The sequence below is a fragment of the Lonchura striata genome, chromosome 2, assembly GCF_046129695.1.
Source record: "Lonchura striata isolate bLonStr1 chromosome 2, bLonStr1.mat, whole genome shotgun sequence".
NCBI lineage: Eukaryota > Metazoa > Chordata > Aves > Passeriformes > Estrildidae > Lonchura > Lonchura striata.
In genome coordinates this window covers 11,663,209-11,683,655 of record NC_134604.1, presented here as the reverse complement: position 1 = coordinate 11,683,655, position 20,447 = coordinate 11,663,209, and the positions used below count along the sequence as shown (strand labels likewise).

Here is a 20,447-nt window from a genome sequence, read left to right as displayed (position 1 = left end):
AATTCTTAGCTTTATGGAAAATTCCAAAGGTATTTATGCTGTCTGTTCTTTGCCATATTCATTTGTTTACTTTCCTTGCAAAATAGTTCTTACTTTACAGTAAAAAATTTGTAGTGTGGTTGGACAAGTTTTGTATAGCATTTGTGATAGTCTCATGGGGGGACAAAAGGGCTGAAAGCCTGTTACAAAATCACCATCTCAGTTTTCTGATAATGTAGCACCTGGAAATTATAGAAATTTTAGCTTAGTACTGTCTTGTACTTTTGTGGTTAAATATTTTGTTATATAAAGTTTAAGGGGACTGTTGGATATATATTGCCCTTCTTCCATAATGGTATATTTAACATCATACTTTCTGATTAAAAATCTGGAGAACATAAGACAATGGTGACCCTGGATTTAAGTTTACCTATGCTGATACATACTCTCTTTCTTTGTATTAGGAGTAAACTCAGAAAATACTGTGTTGATTTTCTTAAAAAGAATTGAAGCATTTTTGGTACAGAACAAACTAATTCACCATATGCAATACTAGAAAAATTACTATTTCCAAGAAAATGCAGGTTGTTTGCTTCACTCTTGAGAAAAAAAAAGAGTTAAAAAGTTAATGAAATAAATATTTATGAAGTGTGCAATCAGGCACCAAAATGTTCAAGATATGACGTGTATACTTCCATTCAAACTAGTAATACTATAATAGTTGAGGAAACAGGTGTTTACTAAATACTCCAGCTAAACTGCAGGTGTCTTTAGCCTAGATTGACTTAGTAAGATTAGAAATATAATCAGTAATGCAATGTGGCATGTTAAATCCAGCGTGTCAATGCTGGCTGATTGAGCAATTAATATTTGATATCTCTGAGTACTGCAAATGGTTCAGTAACTACATTATAGTTTGCTATATATGAAAGGTGGAAAGATTGTAATAACTGTTGGAGGAGAAAACATATAAATTCAGAATGCTGGCAGTCCTGTGGACTTAAAATGCATGTTACAACATGCTATCTAATTAGGCAAATACAGTGACAAATGAGTTCTTTAACTTGCAGGTTGGTGTGCATGCCAAAGGTAAGGATGAGAAGCCTCCTGTAGGGTGAGGGAAGGAGTGGAAATCTTCTTTCCCAGCACTTGGATAAGGCATTCCAGCTGCCTTTGTGCTTCCCTAGGTTCTTCCATTAAGAGTCTTGTACTTTCTATCTCTGAAAACCCAGCAAAGAAACACCCTGCTTTCTGAATGCTTTGCTCACCTTAAGGAAAAAGAAACTTAATCTAAAAAATGTTGTGTCAGGAGTGGAAATCTGTATTTTCAAATATATCCTGGAATTTCTCTTGGAAGATCTGGAATAATATTTAATTACGTGTTGGAGCATCATTTGGGCTCTATACATGTGAGAAGATTCCTCCTGACAAAAGTTTGTGCATCAAAAACTGACTGTGGCTTTCTCTCATCTTTCTTACTTTTCACTCTGGATGGTTCTCTGTCCTTCTTACATGTATCTCTAAGAAACTACTGCAAAAGTCCTGGAATTCTTATTTTTCATGTTTCTCGATGTTTAATTTTCTCTGGAGGCTTTTATTTTTCTTCCCACTTATATCCCACTATTGGCAATGAGTCTTGTATGCAAACTTAAATGTGAATAGGAAAGCTCTGTTGTTTCAGTAAATTGGTTCCCTTGTAACAAAAACCTTTGGGAGCATTCTTTCCTCCAGTCTGTGTTTGGTTTTATGTGCAGCTTCCCAGGTGATCTCTTGGGCTTTGTGTGTTCATCTGGCATGGAAGACTTACCCTAGGAAAGGAGAAACTACATATGCTTGGCTGAAAATGAGAATAACAATTATAAATATCCTGCAGCAGTGAATTCGTTCTTTGGAAGGCCAGTTTGTTTAATAGTAATAGCAAAAAAATAGCAATTCTTTTGAAACTTTTGCTGTGTCTAAATTGTCATGTTTTAGAGCAGGTAGAGAGCAGCAATCCCAATGTAGCTGTAGTTTGTGCAACCCAGCTCCTGTTTTAGATTTTAATACTGAGACAGGTTAGTTATTAATCAGAAGTTGACACAGAATTTTATGAAGTCACAAAAATTCCAAGTTCTTCTCACAATGCTTTAGTTGAGAGCACATGTGCTTCTTAAGGGGCTTCTTTCTTTACTAATTTTCTGTGAAGGCCTTGACAGAGACAATGCACATTTGAATGTCTGAACTTTAATGACACTTAAGGCTCAAGCTGTTAGAATGTGTGTATATTAAATAGCTGAAGTAGTCTTTTTAATTGTAAATAAAAACTCTGTCTTCCTACTCAATTGCTTTTGTTTTTAGTTAGTGATACTGAAATGCCATACACATTAATCGACTTAAAGCCAGTAAAGTATATGCAAAAATATTTACAGCCATAGATCTCTGCCCTCTCTAATTTGTTTGAAAGCAAATCCAAAATAAAAACTTGTATCTAACTAAAATTCTTAATTGTCAATTTTAGTCTCCCACAAAATAACAAAAGGGCTTGAGATTGAGCATAATTCCTAAAGTACTAAACAAAGACTAACAGAAGTTGTTATAAGGCTTTTAGGGTATTACAGGAATCTTCTGAGCTCAGCCTGAAAATAAAGGCACCGCTGTTGTTACCCAGCAGTGTTTAACTTCAGTGTAAATAAAGACTCACACAAATTTCTTGAAAATAATATTTGAACTTACCACTGCAAAACTGTTGTCTCTACATCCTTGCATTTTCTTTTTGCTTCATTTTTCATTCTGCCTCTGAAGACAAGCTGTAGACAATGGTAATTGTTTTTCTTTAAATGTTCCTTTTATATTTTTCTTGTTCATTGCATGTGCCTTGCACTTAGGGAAAGCCTGCAGGACATGTAAAAAAGCTGTGCCAGCTCTTCAGTGGACTTGTTTCCATGGTCTCTCCTTATCTTGCAAGATACATCTGTGTGTCTAGATTTAGACAAGAGAGGGTAGTTGTTTTGTTGCCCCAAATATACATACCCAAAGGGCCTTAAATAGCATTTGGGTTCTTGAGATCCTTTATAGCACAAATATGAACTGTTTTATGCCCATATAGTGTCTTGATTTTCATCTTGCAACAATCATTTCCTTGGATTTTTTTTTTTTTTGTTTGAAATTGTCTTAAGCTCCAATCTATTGTTTTAAATGGAGATTAGTTCCTACATGAACCTCTAGCACTATTTTTCATGACTCTCCCATAGTAAAACAACTCTTAATTAAGACTCCAGAGACCAATTTTCACTCCCTGTAAAAACAACTTTTGAGACTATATATATAGTTAGGAAGTTATTTGAAGTAACTAGAGCATTTTTTGCTATCATGAGCATTGACTGATAGTGTCACTGTTTGGGTTGACATTCACCTGTTCCACTACTATCTAATTTGTCTGTTAAATTTCCTCTTTCCTGCTTGTTAGTTCATTTACACATCAGTTTTATCCACCTTCTCCAGTCTTAGGAGTTTTTTGCATGCACCAAAAGAGTTTCTTGTTCTTTAAGACCTTATTCTTTTTTTGCCCTTAAAACTAAAATGCTATGCATCATCTATTCCTTGGAGTATTTTAGGGGGAGAAACTTAAACATTTTTTCATAAATTTATGTTTCTACTAAGGAATTTTGTAACAGCAGGATCTTGAAAAAATATTGACAATCAAGAAGAGGAATGGTACAAAAACTGTATCAGTAGCACTACTATCAGGGTGAGAAAGGTGTGTACCATCTTCTTTAATAATATTAATTAAAAATTTTAAATAAAAATGGTGCAGCATAACTGATAATATAAATAGGAATGTTACTTTAAACAGAATCTGAACTACTATTTTTATTGCTACCTATTCTAGATGAAAAATAAATTGTATCAAGAATAGGATATTTAGCTTAAACCTAAGGGAGTTTGGTTCTCTTTGGCATGTTATATTTTGACACTTTTTTCTGTTGACTTTCTTGTGCGTCTTACATCTGTTCACTGGTTACAGGGTGACTTTTTTGTCCCATCATCTAAAGAGTGGCCTTGGGGAGAGCATGCACTCTTCCAACTCACTCACTTCAGTCAGCTCCTCTGGATAAGCAACCTTGAAGTGCTCACTTGGTACAAGACTGCAGCTTTAGGAGAGGTAGTTTGATGTCATCCTTCTTAATATGCTTGCCTAGGATAGGTGACAAATGTGCTGCCAGTTCCAGCAGGTGCTTTAATTCCATGGCAGCCTGACAGAAAACAATTATGTTCACTATAAAGTAGAAAACAAGGGTGTAATCTGAAATCTCACCTACAGTTTCTCAGAGACTTAGTGATAGACCATCTCCAACTTTGTAGCATAATAACCCATATGCAACCTCACTCACAATTTGGATTGGGCAGTGGCAGTGGGAAGAATCATAATTTATATATTGGGCTTCATAAATCACTTTGACAGTCTCTTCTGCAAGGTCTAGAGGTGAAAACTTTTAATATTTATTCATTTAGAGTTGATTGAAGCAAGCTTCATTTCTACACTTGCTCAAAACACATTAGAGTGACTGGGAGAAAAACAATTAAAGAGAGAGACAGTCTCATAATTCAAAACTAAATCACACACAGACCTGTCTTATGCCACCTCTCTTCACAAATTAACTATGTCCAAACATTAGGAATCTATAGGGGTTAACTGTACATCATCCTTGAAAGTATAAGGAATAAAGCACTATAACATGTGTGTGTGTTATTTAAATACTTAAATGAAATTATTAGGGGCAGCAATCTGTATGTGGTGATGCATCTCCATCCATACTATGACCTCTCAAGGCATAAACCTTGAAACAGAAACGTTCACAGTCAGCAGCATCCTCAGAACTGCTTGAGAAACACTTGCTGCAGCTGTGTTCACGGAGTGAAATCCAGGTAGGATTTTCTAGGTTTTAAGAGGGAATAGCCTTAATGAAGATAGCTGGCAAAAGTGGCACTTTTGTTTTTCTCTCAGAGTAATGCTGATATTTCCTTTGTTTGTACCCACATCTGCTGGGTATTGGCTATGACTGCGTTAGCAGTGGAGTAGATTTGTGGTAAATGAAGGCATTCTGACATTGTGCATCAGTTCCAAGGTGTTGGGTATTTTTTAAGGATGGGACTACTATTTTTTAAATTTTATTTATAATTGTGCTTAGTAGCATCATTTTACCATGGGATAGTGTTGTTGAAACTTCTGCTAGTGTCTCAAACTTTGTTCCTAGGGCTCCATCTGTTGCCTTGTGTATTGTGTGTTTTGTAAAGCTCACAGTTCAGACTTGTGACACCTCCACTATCAATGTGTGAGTGCATGTAGCCTTGTCTGCAAATATAATACTTGATATGATGTGAGGGCTTGCTAAAGAATGATGAACAAAGTTTTAAAATATATCTTTAAGTTATTAGGGTTATAAGAGTTCTGTTTCTCTTTGTATGACAGCCTCCATTTTTCCTTTATTGCTTTATTTGTTGTTGTTTTGAGGAACACAGAAATAGGCCTCTATATATTATAATTTTATATAACTCTACACTATATATTATAAGTGTACTATGTACTATAACTTTCAGCACAGGTTTTTAGGGGAATTTCTCTTTTCAGTTGTTCAAAAATGCTATTTATTACATAAATTATGTAAATTTATTACATAAATTATGACAAACTCATAATTTTGAAAAACTCTTTTTGCACCTGGATTTCTGACTCTTTAGGACATGGCTGTTATTCTCTCCTGTCATAGTTGTTTGTTATTTTTCTCTCCACAGCTATGACATTCAGAATTTCTTTACAATAAATTATAATTAAACTATTTACGCATGACATTGATTAGTTTTATTTAGCTGTCTTTTGTGGAAAAAAAAATAATTAAAGCTAGATCCAAAGACTAAAGTATATTTTTTTTCATTATCTTCACCTTAAGTTCAAATAAGTTTTAAATCAACACATCTACCACAAATTTTGATTTTATTGCTTTCTTAATTCAGAATGTTAGTACCATTGTAAAAACTCTGTCTTAAAAACATGTCTTAAATTTCTGAGAAGTTGTGCATATAAATATACAGTTTTATGCCTAAGAATCTGTTTTGATTATGCATCAGACATTATTCAAAATTAAGATTCGAGTAAAAGACAGAATATTTTTGCCAGGTAGTATGAAACTATGCTAAGTCTTTAAAATTTTATAATATATAGAAACATTTTTATATGTACATATGCAAATTTTTCTATCCACATGTGTGTAAACTTCACTTTGCATATGATTCATTGTTTAAGCAATTAAACACAGCTATCTTACACTTCCTTTGCTGTAGTTAACTTTGATTCAAACAAAATACCTTGTATCTTCTGTTTATATGCACTTCAAGTGCTTTAAATTGTTACATAGTGCAGGGACTTTGAAAATTTCATAGAGCTTGGTTCAATCTATGAACAATTTGTTACTCATTAGTTCTGCTGAAGAGCCTTCACATTGTAAAACATGTAAAATGCCTTTCTGAGTTTATTTTGCTCAGACTTCTGCCTCTAGTGCTCTGTGTCCCTGTTGAAAGACACAATGTAAAACTGAATGAAAATTAAAAATATTTTCAGATTTTCAAGTAAATATTAAGTTGATCTATAGATAAAAGTGGAGTCCAGCATTCAGGTCTGCATTATAATTTATCTTTTTGTGAGAAAATAAACTTTTGAGGGAGGTTCATTCTCTCTGTTATACCTTCTACAATAAGTTAATGTAAAAAGATATCGTTTTCACACAGAACAGATGAGTAAAGTTGATTTCTGAGTTTATTAGTGTCACAAATGAAATGTTTACTACAGGAGGTCATTCATTTCCTGAATATCAGGTGTCTACAGAAGTGGTGTGCCTGTTAAAAACTAAATCTGTGCAAGAACTTTGTGTTCTAAGAACGGGAAAAAAGGGTAAGCATACCCATCAACAGGGGTAAATATGATGTGGATGTTAAAACTTTTGTCTTTTCTCCTACTGCTCACTGTGTTGCATGCAATTTTGATGGTGATGATTTTTCAGTACTTGTTTTAGGTTACTTATTTCTGAAACCCTCAGTGCTGAAAGAAGCAGCAGTAGCCTCTTGCCACACCCAGCTGTTTTACTTCTACCTTTTGCAGTCTGTCTGTACTCAGTAGTCTGAAAAGGGCTGAGAGAAAAATGGAACTATTTTCTCCAAAGCCATCTACCAAAGAGCAAAAAATTTCTTCCTGATTATACTTCCTAGGCTGGCTTTTAAAGAGGTGGAGAAAGGTGGTCCAAATCAAGTAATTTTGCAACATCAGGCTCTAGTGAGCTGGTGTAGGAGCATGCAGAGGGGTCTGTTAATCTCAAGCCTACCTTTGGTGGCACATTGCTCTTTCTCAGACTGGTTTCTCTGGGCAATGCAGAGTCAAATAGAATTAAACCCTATGTGTTACTCAGTAAGGAGTTGTTGGTTTGAGACATGACTGCACAGGACACATTTTGTATTTGGAAAGTCTGACACATTAGATCCTTAGGCATAGATTGCAATTTGGATTTTAATGCATGAAGTTGAGGTAATTTGAAATTATTTCATCTCAGTAGTGTCATTAATTCCCCAAATCAATGTAGCTTAAGCTGAGATAACACTTTGTGATGACATTGGAATAAAAAAAAAAAGCATCTTTATTTGTTCAAGAGTTTATTTTCACAAGATATTATTAGTTTAGAATCTTCTCATTGTTCTAATTTTTTGAGGTCATCAATCCAACACACACAGGAATTAGCTAGACTAAGAATTTGAACAACATTGTAGTTAAATTTGCATTGATTTTCACTTTCAATAGGTATTTTCTATTTTTTGTCTGAAAAGTGGTAAAGTCTGCAGAGCAAAGCATATTAGCACGAGAAAATCTTTTATAAATGTTCTTTCTCAGGTGTCTTTTGAGATCTTCAATTTGAAGTTCTGTAGAATTGTACAATGTTTTATGTTGAAAGGGAAACAACCAAAAGATCATCTTAAATGTCATCAATCCCAACAATCCTGCTGTAGGCTAGGACACTTTCCACTCTAGACCAGGTTGGTCAGAGCCCCATCCAATCTGGCCTTGGACAATTCCAGGGATGGGACATCCACAACTACTCTGGGTGACTTCTCCATTGTCTCACCACCAGCACAGCAAAAAATGTCTTACTACTGTCTGATCTGAATACTAGTGGAATTTATAGTGGAGTAAATTAGAAAGGGAGTTTATGAACACAACAAAATTACTTTTTGCTGAAAGTAAAATGAATTTTGTTGGTGGGGGATTGTTTTTTGGGGTTTTGTTAGATTTTTCTCTTCCTCCCCTAATAATACAGGTACCTTTTGAGTTGAGATGCCTTGTTAAATATAAACCACTACTTCTGTCTTAATGTACTACATAAAAGTGCAGGGCAGGAGGAGTAACAGGACAAGTGACTGTCTCAAGGAGAACAGATTATTCACAAAGCCAAAAGTACTAGTGCAGTCTTTTTACAGGCAGAAGTTTAGAATTTTTCTATAGTTGGTATAAATGTTCAGATCTTTTTGTGCAATTCAGAGCAAGTCTGCAAGCAAGGTATTTTCATAGAATATCTTCTCAAGTGGCATTTCTAGAGAGATTATTTAAAAGCAATCTAGTAATCCACTCACTCTTGATTTAAGAGTCAATCTATAGACTATGAAAAAGCTCCCTTAAGCCTCTCATATTTTTTTTTAATCCAGCTAACTGTTAATACAAAATACTGCAGGAAAGCCTGGATCATCTGGCTGGTTGTATTATAGGTCAGTTCTTTGGCAGCTTAAGCTCACAACCTTTATCTTCATAATGAAGAAATGTATGGTCTTATTTCAAAATATTAATGGGTAAAAAAAAAGTGTATATCCAATGGAAAACATTAACCTGTGTTTACATAGACTGTTGGAATGGCAGCAAACTTTTCCATGATTTATCTTGAGCTCCTAAAAACAAACAAAAAACATGGATCAAGCTGTTCTTGTTTATTTTCATGATTAGTTATTTATTGTAGTTCCTAGTGGCTGCCACCATTTTAGCAAATCATGAATTGTGCGTAATATTGCTCGACAGGAAAAGTGTAGAACTCTGAACATGGGTGGACTTCCATAATTCACATTTTTCTTTCATCTAAGCTAACATAGTCCAAGTATTAGTTATTTATAAATACCAAAATACTATGTGAAATATATATTCTATTTTCCAGAAGTCTTCACTCGTGTTACTATGCTTTTTTCTCCTTGTGTACTATTTAGCTGTACTTAAACAGATTTTATGTATTTCTACTTGAATATGTGAATAGTTAGTTATTTAAAACTGTGTATTTTTCAATACATTTTGTTAGCCTGGAGAAAAGAAGGCTCAGAGATGACCTTATTACTCTCTATAACCACCTGAGAGGAGGCTGTAGCCAGGTGGGGGTTGGTCTCTTCTGCCAGGTAGCAAGGGACAGGTAAGAAGAAATGCTGTCAAGTTATGCCAGTGAAAATTTGGATTGAGCATTAAGAAATTTCTTTACTGCAAGGGTGGTCAGACACAGGAACAGGCTGCCCAGGGAAGTGGTGGAATCGCCATCCCTGGAGGTGTTTATCAGATGTGGCTCTTGGGGACATGGATTAGTGGGGGACTTTGCAGACAACCATAAGGATGCTATGACTATTCAAAGCCCACAGGCTGATAACCATGCCAGAGTATTGACATATTAATTTCAACAGAAATAAAGAAAACTTGCCTTTTTTGTGCAAATTTCATCAGTATGTGAAATTTATTGTTCTGTTTGGTGAGAGGGGAAAAAAAAGAAAACAGAAAGAAAAATCAATATTGCACTAAGCTTGTTACAGTTCTGTCTGTGACTGGCCTTAGAAACATAGTAAACTATTTATTAATATCCTGCTTCCCTACTTTTGGGTTGGAAAGGTGTATCCTAATTAAATATGAAGCAGGGAGTATCTTCATTTAAAATAGTTTTCATTTTGTGGCATTCAGCCTAGACATAATTGAAGTTTTCAGATAAATTGTCCAAATTCCTCCTTGTATTTACTTCCTGTTTTTATATTTGTAGGCCAGAAAGACTGTGTTTTTAGTTTTTTTTCCTACATGGAAGGCTGTTTTGTTTGTACACTGCAAATAAGAATATAGAACTAAATCCATTGCTTGCCTCTGGAAACTGAAATACAGGAAGAGGCTTCCAGAAATGAATAAAATTTATTTTAATAAAGGTGATGTGTACACGTCATATTCTCTCAGTAAGTTTTTGATGTGTGTTTTTTTCATTTCCTAGTTCATAAAGGGATGATGTGATCCATGTCTGAGATACTGTGAAGTTGAGCTCAGGGACATGAGAAGTTTTTACCAGACTCCTGTTAGAGCTCTGTCTCTGCTGTTACCATGATGTAGCAGGTTTTCAAAGGATATGTTGTTTTCTGACAATGAAATGGCCCCATTAAGATCTAAATAAGAAAACAAGTATTGAAATAAGCTACCACCATAATGTAGCCATGTAAAGGAATGAAATGGAACAAAACAAAATGAGTAATGACATTGCCAAATATTTTTTTGCAGATAAAGGTGTAATTTTACTTGTTTCAGAGCATTCTTCTCCCTTTTTATAGGTGATCCATGTAAAGCATTTATCACTTGAGCAAGTTTATTTTTTTAAAAGAAAAAACCCACAAAGGGATGAAAAATCATTACTGAGAAATTTCATATGTCCAATTCAAAATGCCTTTGTGCAAGTAATCTCTAATGGTTTCTTGTCTGTGTTTTCTGTTCTGCTTTTGTCATTTTAAATTTCCGTACTGCATTGCTGGAGGGGGAAAGAAGAAATCGTCTTAGTGTTTGCACATATTTGGCTTTCCTCAAACAGCTGTAACAACACTTTTCAGACATGGAAGCAGGTTGGGGTTTTTTTCCGAGATCAAAGTTTACTTTTTCTCTTGACACAGAAGTTTTGTCTTAAAGGCAGAAAATGCATTATGTGCAGTATATTTTCATCATGGCCCCTAAAAAAAGCTGTATCTCTTCTTTGTGTACAGTGCAATGACAGCATGAAATTTACTACTTTAAATGCATTCATATTTCAGTAAATTGAAACACTCTTTTTGGAAATAATATTTTTACAAAATGAATGTGTGCATACAGAATTAATTCCAGCAGTTACGTGCAACTTTGGGGTAGGAAAAGGAGCAATATTTTTAAAAAATGAATGTGTGCATACAGAATTAATTCCAGCAGTTATGTGAAACTTTGGGGTAGGGAAAGGAGCAATTAATATGAACATATGTTTTTAGTAAAATGTTGATCAAGGAAAAACACAGCGGTGTCTACCTAAATGAAATTGCTTTTATTACTTCATACACTAGTTCAGAGGTACTTATTTCAAAACTGAAAAACAAATTATAATTTTGTCATGATTTAAGCAGCCATAATGTAATCTGGGAATAATTTCTGTTCTGATTCTCATTTATCAATCTAAATTTATTTTCTGTCCATTAACTTGGTGTCACAAGAAAAATTTAAAATTATTAGCTAGTTTTGTCTTGGAAGGCTCATAGCTTTGTTATGCCTTCAGCTGATTCAGGCCTTGATGCTAATTTAAATACGTTTTGAGCATGAGATTAATACTGTCATGTTTGCCTGTGTGTGCATAGCAAATTGTTGAATTTCAAAGCCAGAAGGGTTAGCTGTCCACTGCAAATAAAGCAGCATGAGGTAATGGAATGAACAGAGGGGATGGTTCATGGTGAACCTCTTTTTCTTAGAGGTTAAATCTTAAATGTTCACAGTTCTAGACCATTCTTTTACAACTATTTGCTTGCTTCCTAACTCTTTTGAACAAATAACTGATCTGACTTCACGACTGTTCCTCTTCAGCTGCCACCAGAACACAGCATCCAAAATTCAGCTTTTCCTCCCACCTGCACGATAGGGACAGTCAGGAAGATCACTGGATCACTTTCCACTGATATACCCCATACTAGAGTTCTTAATGTATGGGTTGATATATGTCTGGAGTTACCTACATAATGTGCCCATTGTCAGGAAATGGAGTGTGTTAGTGGGTCTTGGGTTTCCCAGCTATTTGAAAATTTTTCTGCACTAAACCCTGAAAATTGGAAGACCAAATAAAAAATTGGCATAAGCTCTGCCTGATGATACTCTGAGTACCTCTTAAAATCTCTTTGTCAAATGAACTGTTATTAGGGAGCAAATGTCCATAATCTTTTCTGTTGTCTTTCTGGCTGAGGAGGATGATTACCTGAAGGAAGGGGAGTGGAATCATGCCACTTAAATCAGGGCATATTGTGGCTCTTCTGATGTCTCTTAAAGCTGATTTTTCAGGTATGTCCTCTTCAGAAGTACAAGGGAAGGAGAATGTGAAGGAGTAACCAAACATGCAGAAAGGGCTTTTTTGGTCAAAACTTCTTTTTAAAAGTCTGTGGTAACATCAGTTACAGTCTGTTTTCTTTCTGTATTATATTTTAAATTTCAACAAACAACTGTTCTCTCAATATTGTGAAATTTATTTTTTCCTGTCTCCTTACATAACAAAAACAACGACAAAAAAAACCAAAAGATTAACCCCTTCCTGCATAACTGTGCTCAGTTCCTATAGATTTTGGTGGCTATTTTGTAACTGACATGCTGCTTGCAGCAAAGATGCCATCAGTGCTTATTCCTTAACGTCCCTTTTTTATCTTAGTGATGGTTTTGCTTCAGCTTTCAAAACTGTCACCTGCTAATTTTTTTTCATTTTTTACTTTATTTTCTTTTCTTACTTTATTTTCTTTTCTTTTTTTTTTCTTTTTTTTTTTTTTTCCCTTTTTCCCCCTTCTCAGTTGTGCTGACTCTGGTTAACGTTCAGGTGAGTCAAGACTATATTTACATTGTGTATCCAGCCCATTTTGCCATCAGGATACTTGTAAATACCTGTCTGCGCTGTAGTTGCAGTCTCCATGTGCCCACTCATAGTGGAAGACCGGCAATTATTCTGGTATAACTAATTGTAGATTAGTATTAGAAGGTGGTGCTCTTTCAGAGGCTGGTTCTTAATTACAGAATTTCTTTATCCTCTTCTGGGGTTGTGAACAGCTGTAAAAGAATTTTAATAACATATAAGCTTTATATTTCTATGATATTTTAATTTTCCTCTTTTGTTCTGATACTCTGAGATGTGACTAAGGATGACTCAAGGATCAGGTTTAAGATGCTTAAAAAACAAATGTGACACTTCCTTTCATATAAGATGTGCATGCATAATGTTCACTCGAGACAGTTGCAAATCTGTGCAATGTTTTAAAGTCAGATGCAGTGAGCATTCCAAGCCTAAGTATTTCTGTGGAAGCAGCAAATCTTAATGATTCTGAATTAATTCTGATTTTTAACATTCTTCAGGTGTAGTCTGATAGACACATTGTATCTTGCAAAACAGTCAGAATATCTCTTTGAAAACTGCATGAGATTTGGTCCATAGTCTAGTAAGAGGCTGAGAGAAGACCAGGGCAATTACTGCTTCAAACAGGTCAGAATTACACCATCAGAGGTTTCTCTCATTAATCCTCTCCTTCTGTGCACCTTCATTAATAGGTCTCTTTTACAGACAAGGCATTTCAATTGAAACCATTTTCTGTTCAAGAACAGAATATACTTTAGTTTTGTATACTTTAATATACAGATTAATAGTCATAAGCAATTTAGTTGATTATCAGGCAAACGAAACTCTTCTTGAAATCTGCCCTTTTTGTAGTATGACCAAGTATCAGAGACCCTGACTTCTGATCTTTCTGTTCTTTCTGAAAAAAAAAAACCCAAACTTGAAAATTTCAATACCTATTTCTACAAAGAAAAAAACCAAAACAACAAACAGAAACCCAGCCAACAATACAAATAATATTGCCTTAGATGTCCTTGTTTTGATTGACTCTAATGAGCAGAGATCTTGCAACTGATTATGCTGTCACCATAAGAATACTATGCTAGGATTTTTGAAATATGTTAAAACAAATAAACACAACTTAGAAAAATTGCTCTCAAATGTCTGGTTAGAGTCTTTCATAAACCACTTATCTTTCATTTTTTTATGTCTGAGTATCTTAAAAAAAATCCCATACACAACAAAAACAAATAAACGAACAAATCCCCAACCTGTGAAGCTAACAATGAGCAAGTTGAGGAGGGGGAGCAAAAGACTCTAAAACAATGAATGCAAAAATCAATAAATTGATGCAGGACGTTTTTCTGACATACACATAAATTATGTTTATACCAACATAAATATTTGCCATCCACTGCGGATGCTGCTTTTGAAATGCACAGCAAAGCAGCAGTTTTGTTCTTTGGAATATCGGTGTATGTCAAAGCTAATTTTCTTCCCAGATAAGGAGTCAAATTATTATGAGAGGAAAAACCAGGATATTTCCACTTCATAGAGTTTAAACTGGTTAAGGTACTTGATTAATCTGTTTCTTAATAGTAAGCAAAAGGCAAATGAATCATAATGTGAATGTAGTGTTTAATTTGGCATAGGGCTAATGAGAATTTGTAATTCTTGAGGCTTCCTCTTTTCTTCTCAGGTTGCTCAAAATAGTCACACTTTCACAAGGAGGTTTTTGGCAGACTTGTAATTTCCCAGCTTAAGTAGTCAGTTAATTCTAAGTCCAAGTAATGTCATTCTTCTCTAACCATTCTTCTTTAATCTGTCTGAACTCCTGTTAGATGTTTATTGGAGCAGCCCTTGGGTTTTCCCTTCAGTTATTAGTTAAAAATTCCTTCTGAAACCCAGCAATCATATTATGTTGGAGTGGAAATGCCAAAAAAGTAGTGCATGATGCTGTGTTGTGCTGCATTCCATATGGGGTTGGTGGTTTTGGTATGTCTTTAAATAAAGCTAGAAAACACCAAGCCAACATTTATATTGGCTACTAGACATAGCTATCATCACTCTTTCCCAAGGTAATGTCTTATGCAGAGTTATCTTACAGATCATGCTGGGTATTGATTTCACAAAAGGCAAAAAGGTTTAGTATGAGCATTTGACAGTAGCAGGGTAAGAAGATTAGTTTTACCTTTTGCCCACATTCAGAGTTCTTTCTCTACACATTCAGTTCTCTTTGTGACTCTCCTTATAACATTTACTTCAATAACTATATATAGAAAAACGGATTATTTAGCTGATGTGTCTTCTCTCAGGACTGTTTTAAACTATTAACAAAGTGACTCTTGAAATGTGGATTTTTTTTATTTTTATTTTCCCCAGCATGTTTGAGTTTTACAGTTGTCTCATATTTCATTCACCCCTCAGCAGTAGCCCTGAAGCCAAAGGAGTAGTTGGCCAATCTTTTCCAGTGTCAGTCCTTGGTATTTATACTCATCTGTTGTGTAAAGAAACCCAAACCAACACCAAAAAATCCCACAAAAAAGCAAACTGCAAACAAAAACCTGATATGACCTTGACTCATCAGTGCATGATTATTTAGCATCAGTCTCATACATTGTTTTGCTTCAAGGTAGAAGTACAATAAAAATTTGATTGTCTTCCTGTTGAGTAATGAAATTGAAGTAATTGAAGAAAGAAGGTGCACTGGTGAACAGTAGGAAGGCTGGATTTTGCCAGGGCTATGCTTTTTTTATCAGCTCACTAAAGCGAGTCTGTTTCTTGAAACAAATTATTTGAGGACACTCTGTAAGAGAAACCTGACTGTAAAATGCTTGCAGCTCTTCTGATTTTGGAAGATGTTTTGTATTGTGAGACATTGCTGATATACAATTCTGGATCACACTATTTTCCTTTCTCCTTAATGATGGGTTTGGGTGTACTGACCAAGCACTACACACATTATGCTGGAGTGGTGTTGTCAAACTATAATAATTGAACAATTGGAAAATACATCTGTATGTTCCCAATCTTTATTTTCTGAAACATATTTAATTGGAAGATACAATTGTGGTAAAAATTTTTTTGATACATGTTGCCATGATGTTTAATTGCTGAATTGGGAACCTGAAAGGTTTTCAGTGTAAAAGGGTTTTTATCTAATATGAAATGTGGGTAATTTCAGAATCATTCTACTATTTTTTTCATTCTTCAGTGTGGTAAGATTCTCTGCTAATATTAAAGATTTTCTGTGTCAGAATTCTGTAAGTTGATATCAAAATTTGTACTCCTTTTTTTCAATACACTTTTATTTTGAGAGTAGGATATTGAATTTTACTCTTCATGATGGTTTCTGAATATTGGTGTTTCTTTTGGCCAAGGACAACTAATACTTAAGCAAAAATCCTTATATATCTAAAGCATAGCTTCAGTTAGGTGTTAGTTCCACCTAAGCTGTTGTGTAGAAACAAATACACCAATTGATTACTTTTTTTAATATGTTTATTTATATTTGTGTATATACAAGTTCATAGCAGGAGACATTACAGTAACAGGTTTTTCTGAAATGGTGCCGAGTCCTGCAAACAAAACACGGATTGCACCTTCCAAATTCACAGATCACTTATGTAACATTCAGAAAACAAACAACTCCATTTCCTTAGCTGAAATGAAGCATAACTGTTATGGCAACTTAGAAATACCATTGATTGGTTTTCAGCATCAGAGGATTCTTAACATTAGCAGCCACAGCCTTGAGACTGAGCACATCAAAGGTCTCTGCACTCTTGAAGAGCTGTACAGCAGGGCCCAGGTACCACTTCAAGTGCTGTTAAGGGTTTTCCATTTCTGTGAGGGAAAAGTAGTGTAAAAGTATGTAAAAGTATCATACTGTGCCTTTTCAAATACTTTTACAGTAATTACATAATTCTGTTTTTGAAAATACCTTAATAAATGCCCAGGTTCGCTGGAAACAATGGCAGACAAGTTGTTTAAAATTGTGAGGATCTCTTGAGAAGGTTTTTCCTAAAATAAATGTTTTTAAGGAGTTTATAAATACATTTTCAGCACGGCAGGGTTGAACCAGCCTCAGGTGGAGGGCAGGAGGCAGTTGGCAGAAAGAAGCTTTAATTTCAAAGCAGTGATGTGTGAGTCTAGAAAGAATCTTGGGAATATAATCCTTGGAGGTAAGAAGAGGTTTAAAGGTGCAGTCAGAAGTTTACTCTGATGTCTGATTTGTACTGTTTTAAGAAAAGCAGGGCTTCTCACAATGCATCTTCTGTTTTCATTGCTGACATCTATTTTAGAATGCCCTTTTCTCGCCCTACTTTGTTTAAAGTTTATTCCAAATTTTAATTTCAAATTTTCGCATTTTGTGCTGTTAACAAATGCATAGTTATTTAAGTAATTAGATTTGTTCCTGTAATAAGAACAGTATAAAACTGAAATTTCATCTTTTATTTACTTTAACTTTCCTATGCATCAAATACTATGGAAGTGATCTTTTTCTTCTGTTTACAATTTTTTTTTTCCTTAATTCTTCCTATGCTCTTTCAAAATCAGACAATGAAATTCTTGTTGATACCAGCAAGTAAACTGCTATTTGTTGCATATCCTGGGGCAAATGGATTGACACCTTTCTTGGACCTCTTTCTGTTCTGGCCCTGTCCTACATTCACTTTGTAAGCCCATTAACCTGTCAGTTGTGGTACCAGTTAATAATTGGTAGTGCACCAGACTGAAAGATCTAGCTAGAATGTCCCTTACTGCATCTTCTGTTAAAAAGGTTTCTTGATATAGATTTGTACTTTTTTGTTTTATTTGGGGGCTTTTTATCTGTTTTGTTGTGGGGTTTTTTAACCTTTGCAATATTTCTGTTCCTAAGTATTTTAATGAGCCCTTGGAAGTGGTTGACTAAATAATGTATACTGTGCCATGTTCACATAGAGCCGGTGGAAATGTCACTTTGATAAAGTCAGTCTCTTGTTTTTTACCAGGATGCAGCTAATAGGAAACAGCAAAATGGGAACTGTTTCAGTGTAAAAGCAGTTTTCAGTGGAAAGAGTAACAAAGAGTTACTTTGCTAGTAACAAAATAACTAGCAAAGACAAGGAGTTTCATTGCCACTTTATTGTTTTAAATACTGTATGAGGATGTTGAGTAAGTTGTAAGTCAGTCATATATTATTCTACACCGGGAAAGCAGGCTGCCAATGTAAACTTTCAAGTTTGATAGTTTCTAAGAGTAAATTAATAAAATAATTATCGTTTCAAGGTCCCTTATAGCCTATGTAACTTCTTGTGGTACTCTTTTCTTTTTTTTTTTTTTTTTTTTCACCTCATCTGTCAGTGTGAACTGCAGAAACTCTTGCTCTGCTCAGTAAACATTCAAGGGAAAACATTCATCTGCCCCTAGGAACTGAGCACTGTTGTCCGTGGGGCCACTGATATTTTATTGAATACTCCTTTCATAGAACATTGCAAATAAGTAAATTGAAGAATAATTTATTCCACGCTACGAATAAGTAAATGGAAGAATAATTTATTCCAGATAAATTGAGGGTTTTTTTCTGTGTAACTAAATACCAGCATGTGGACATAACCATCATATGATCTACTTCTGTTGTAAAATAAAGTAAATCCTAGTAATCCTGTTTACTGTGCCTGTGCCTGGTTGTTCCTCTGTGTAAGAAACCCTCTCAGCCATCAAGCCCTTCCTAGTAGAGATGCAGAATTGGTGCTTCTTAGGAGAATTCTTTATTTCTTGTTTGGGTTGGTTTGGGTTTTTTTCTGTAATTTATCTGGCAAAAGTCTGGGTGTGAAATACAAGAACTGAACACTTCCATTTAGTATGGTTGGAATTTTTTTTGAGCAATTGGAATATTATCTCCTTTAAGACCCTGGAATTGTTTTATCAGTGTTTATAAAATTGTGTGGTACAATAGATCCCAACTTTTGAAAATCAGTAGGAAATGAGAAAAAGACAAAGCAACCCTTGATGAGAAGTGGGAATGGGAGAGAAACAACAGGAACTGTATCCTTGTACAGAGTATTGTGTCCCTGTGTGATTTAGGGCAAGCATTTTCAGGACTCGGTCCTTTCCCATGTCTTAGATACATTGGAGACATCCTTGTGTATTCTTGTAACTGTATCATCCCAGAGGAGATGCATTCTTTGATCCTTTAATACAGGGAAGGTTAAACTTTCCCTTCTTTCTACCCTAGGAGACATGGAAGATCCAAGTTGCAAAACAAATATGGTGTTTATCCTGATTTTTATCTTTCATAACATGGGAGGAGACAATATCTGGTATTTTCTGAAAATGGGAGAAAATTTTTTTCCCAGAACTGTCTTTCCCTCTCTACCATTACCTTATGCTAGAGATTTCCCCTAGCCTCTGTTTTATGCAGAAGTTAAAATACAATTGTTTGTCTGAATTGATTTTTTTAGTCTTTTCTGACCCAATAGGTCATTAAATACCGATGCTAAAGGATTAAAAAAATGCTAATGTCTTAATGTCATCTAGCCCAGGTGTTTCAGGACCCTATTTAGAATTTCACTTAATTTTATTTTTGCATGGATTTAAATTTTATTTTCAATTTTTATTTTATTAACACTTAATTTTGTTTTTGCATGGCTTGCCTGCATTGAGGCTCATTATCTTTTCATTCAGAAATAGTGTACTGTTTATTGTTTAGGTTTGGTAGTAATGAATGCTAAGAAGAAGATTTGGTACAAATATGAGTAAATACAGAGTATCAGAATTACTTAACACCCAAGAGCTTTACAACTGGAGAGAATGAAGAAACACTCCATTGTTTGAAATGTTTATTGTTTGAAGTAATGATAAATACCATATGTTATCTAGATCTGATTTAAATTGATTCTATTTATAGCCTGGAGATTGTTGCACTGTCATCATTGTTCACAAAGGTAGTGAAGTTAAATTCAAAGCAGTTGCAACTCCTGAATGACTTTATTATCTGACTTCTGTAAATTGGTGTAACTCCACATACTTTGATAGATGTACTTTAAGGTAGAACTGTTGGAATTTTGTCCCAATGTGTCAAGTCTCCAGCTCATCACATTTAAATAGGATCTTTTCATAGTGTTTTGGATAATTTAAAATATTGTTTATCCTTACACATAATTAAACTTCTTACCTTTATTGTGTAAAATAAACAACTTGTTTTAACTGCTTTTAAAATATTTAGTGTCGTACTTAATTCAAAATGCAAACAACTCCTAACAGCATTTCTTGAAACTGCCTGTTCCATCTTTTAAATGTCCCTTCAGTTCTTAGGCTTATTCTTTGAGAAAGAATTGCTACTAAAAATGTCTAAAGAAGAGAGATCAAGGAAACTTTAATGACCTGTGCAGATCAACTTTAAAAGAATTCACAACAGCCTGACTTCTTTGTGGTGCTAATGCATTTCTATCCTCATAAACAAGGGTGACATAAATTTTAATTATGGTAGTAGAAAGTAATTTATTTGTTGGAATTGTGATCTTGAAATCCTGTACATAATAAAGTTGTCCATTGTGCGCAATATACAGGAAATAACAAACTTCAATTAATTCCTAGATA

The 20,447-nt window shown here is 34.6% G+C and overlaps 1 protein-coding gene across 1 annotated transcript in view; it reads left to right on the top strand.

Moving 5' to 3' along the window:
• Window positions 1-20,447, top strand: part of GBE1 (1,4-alpha-glucan branching enzyme 1) — a 138,406-nt gene that overhangs the window by 95,918 nt on the left and 22,041 nt on the right. The window lies entirely within an intron of this gene.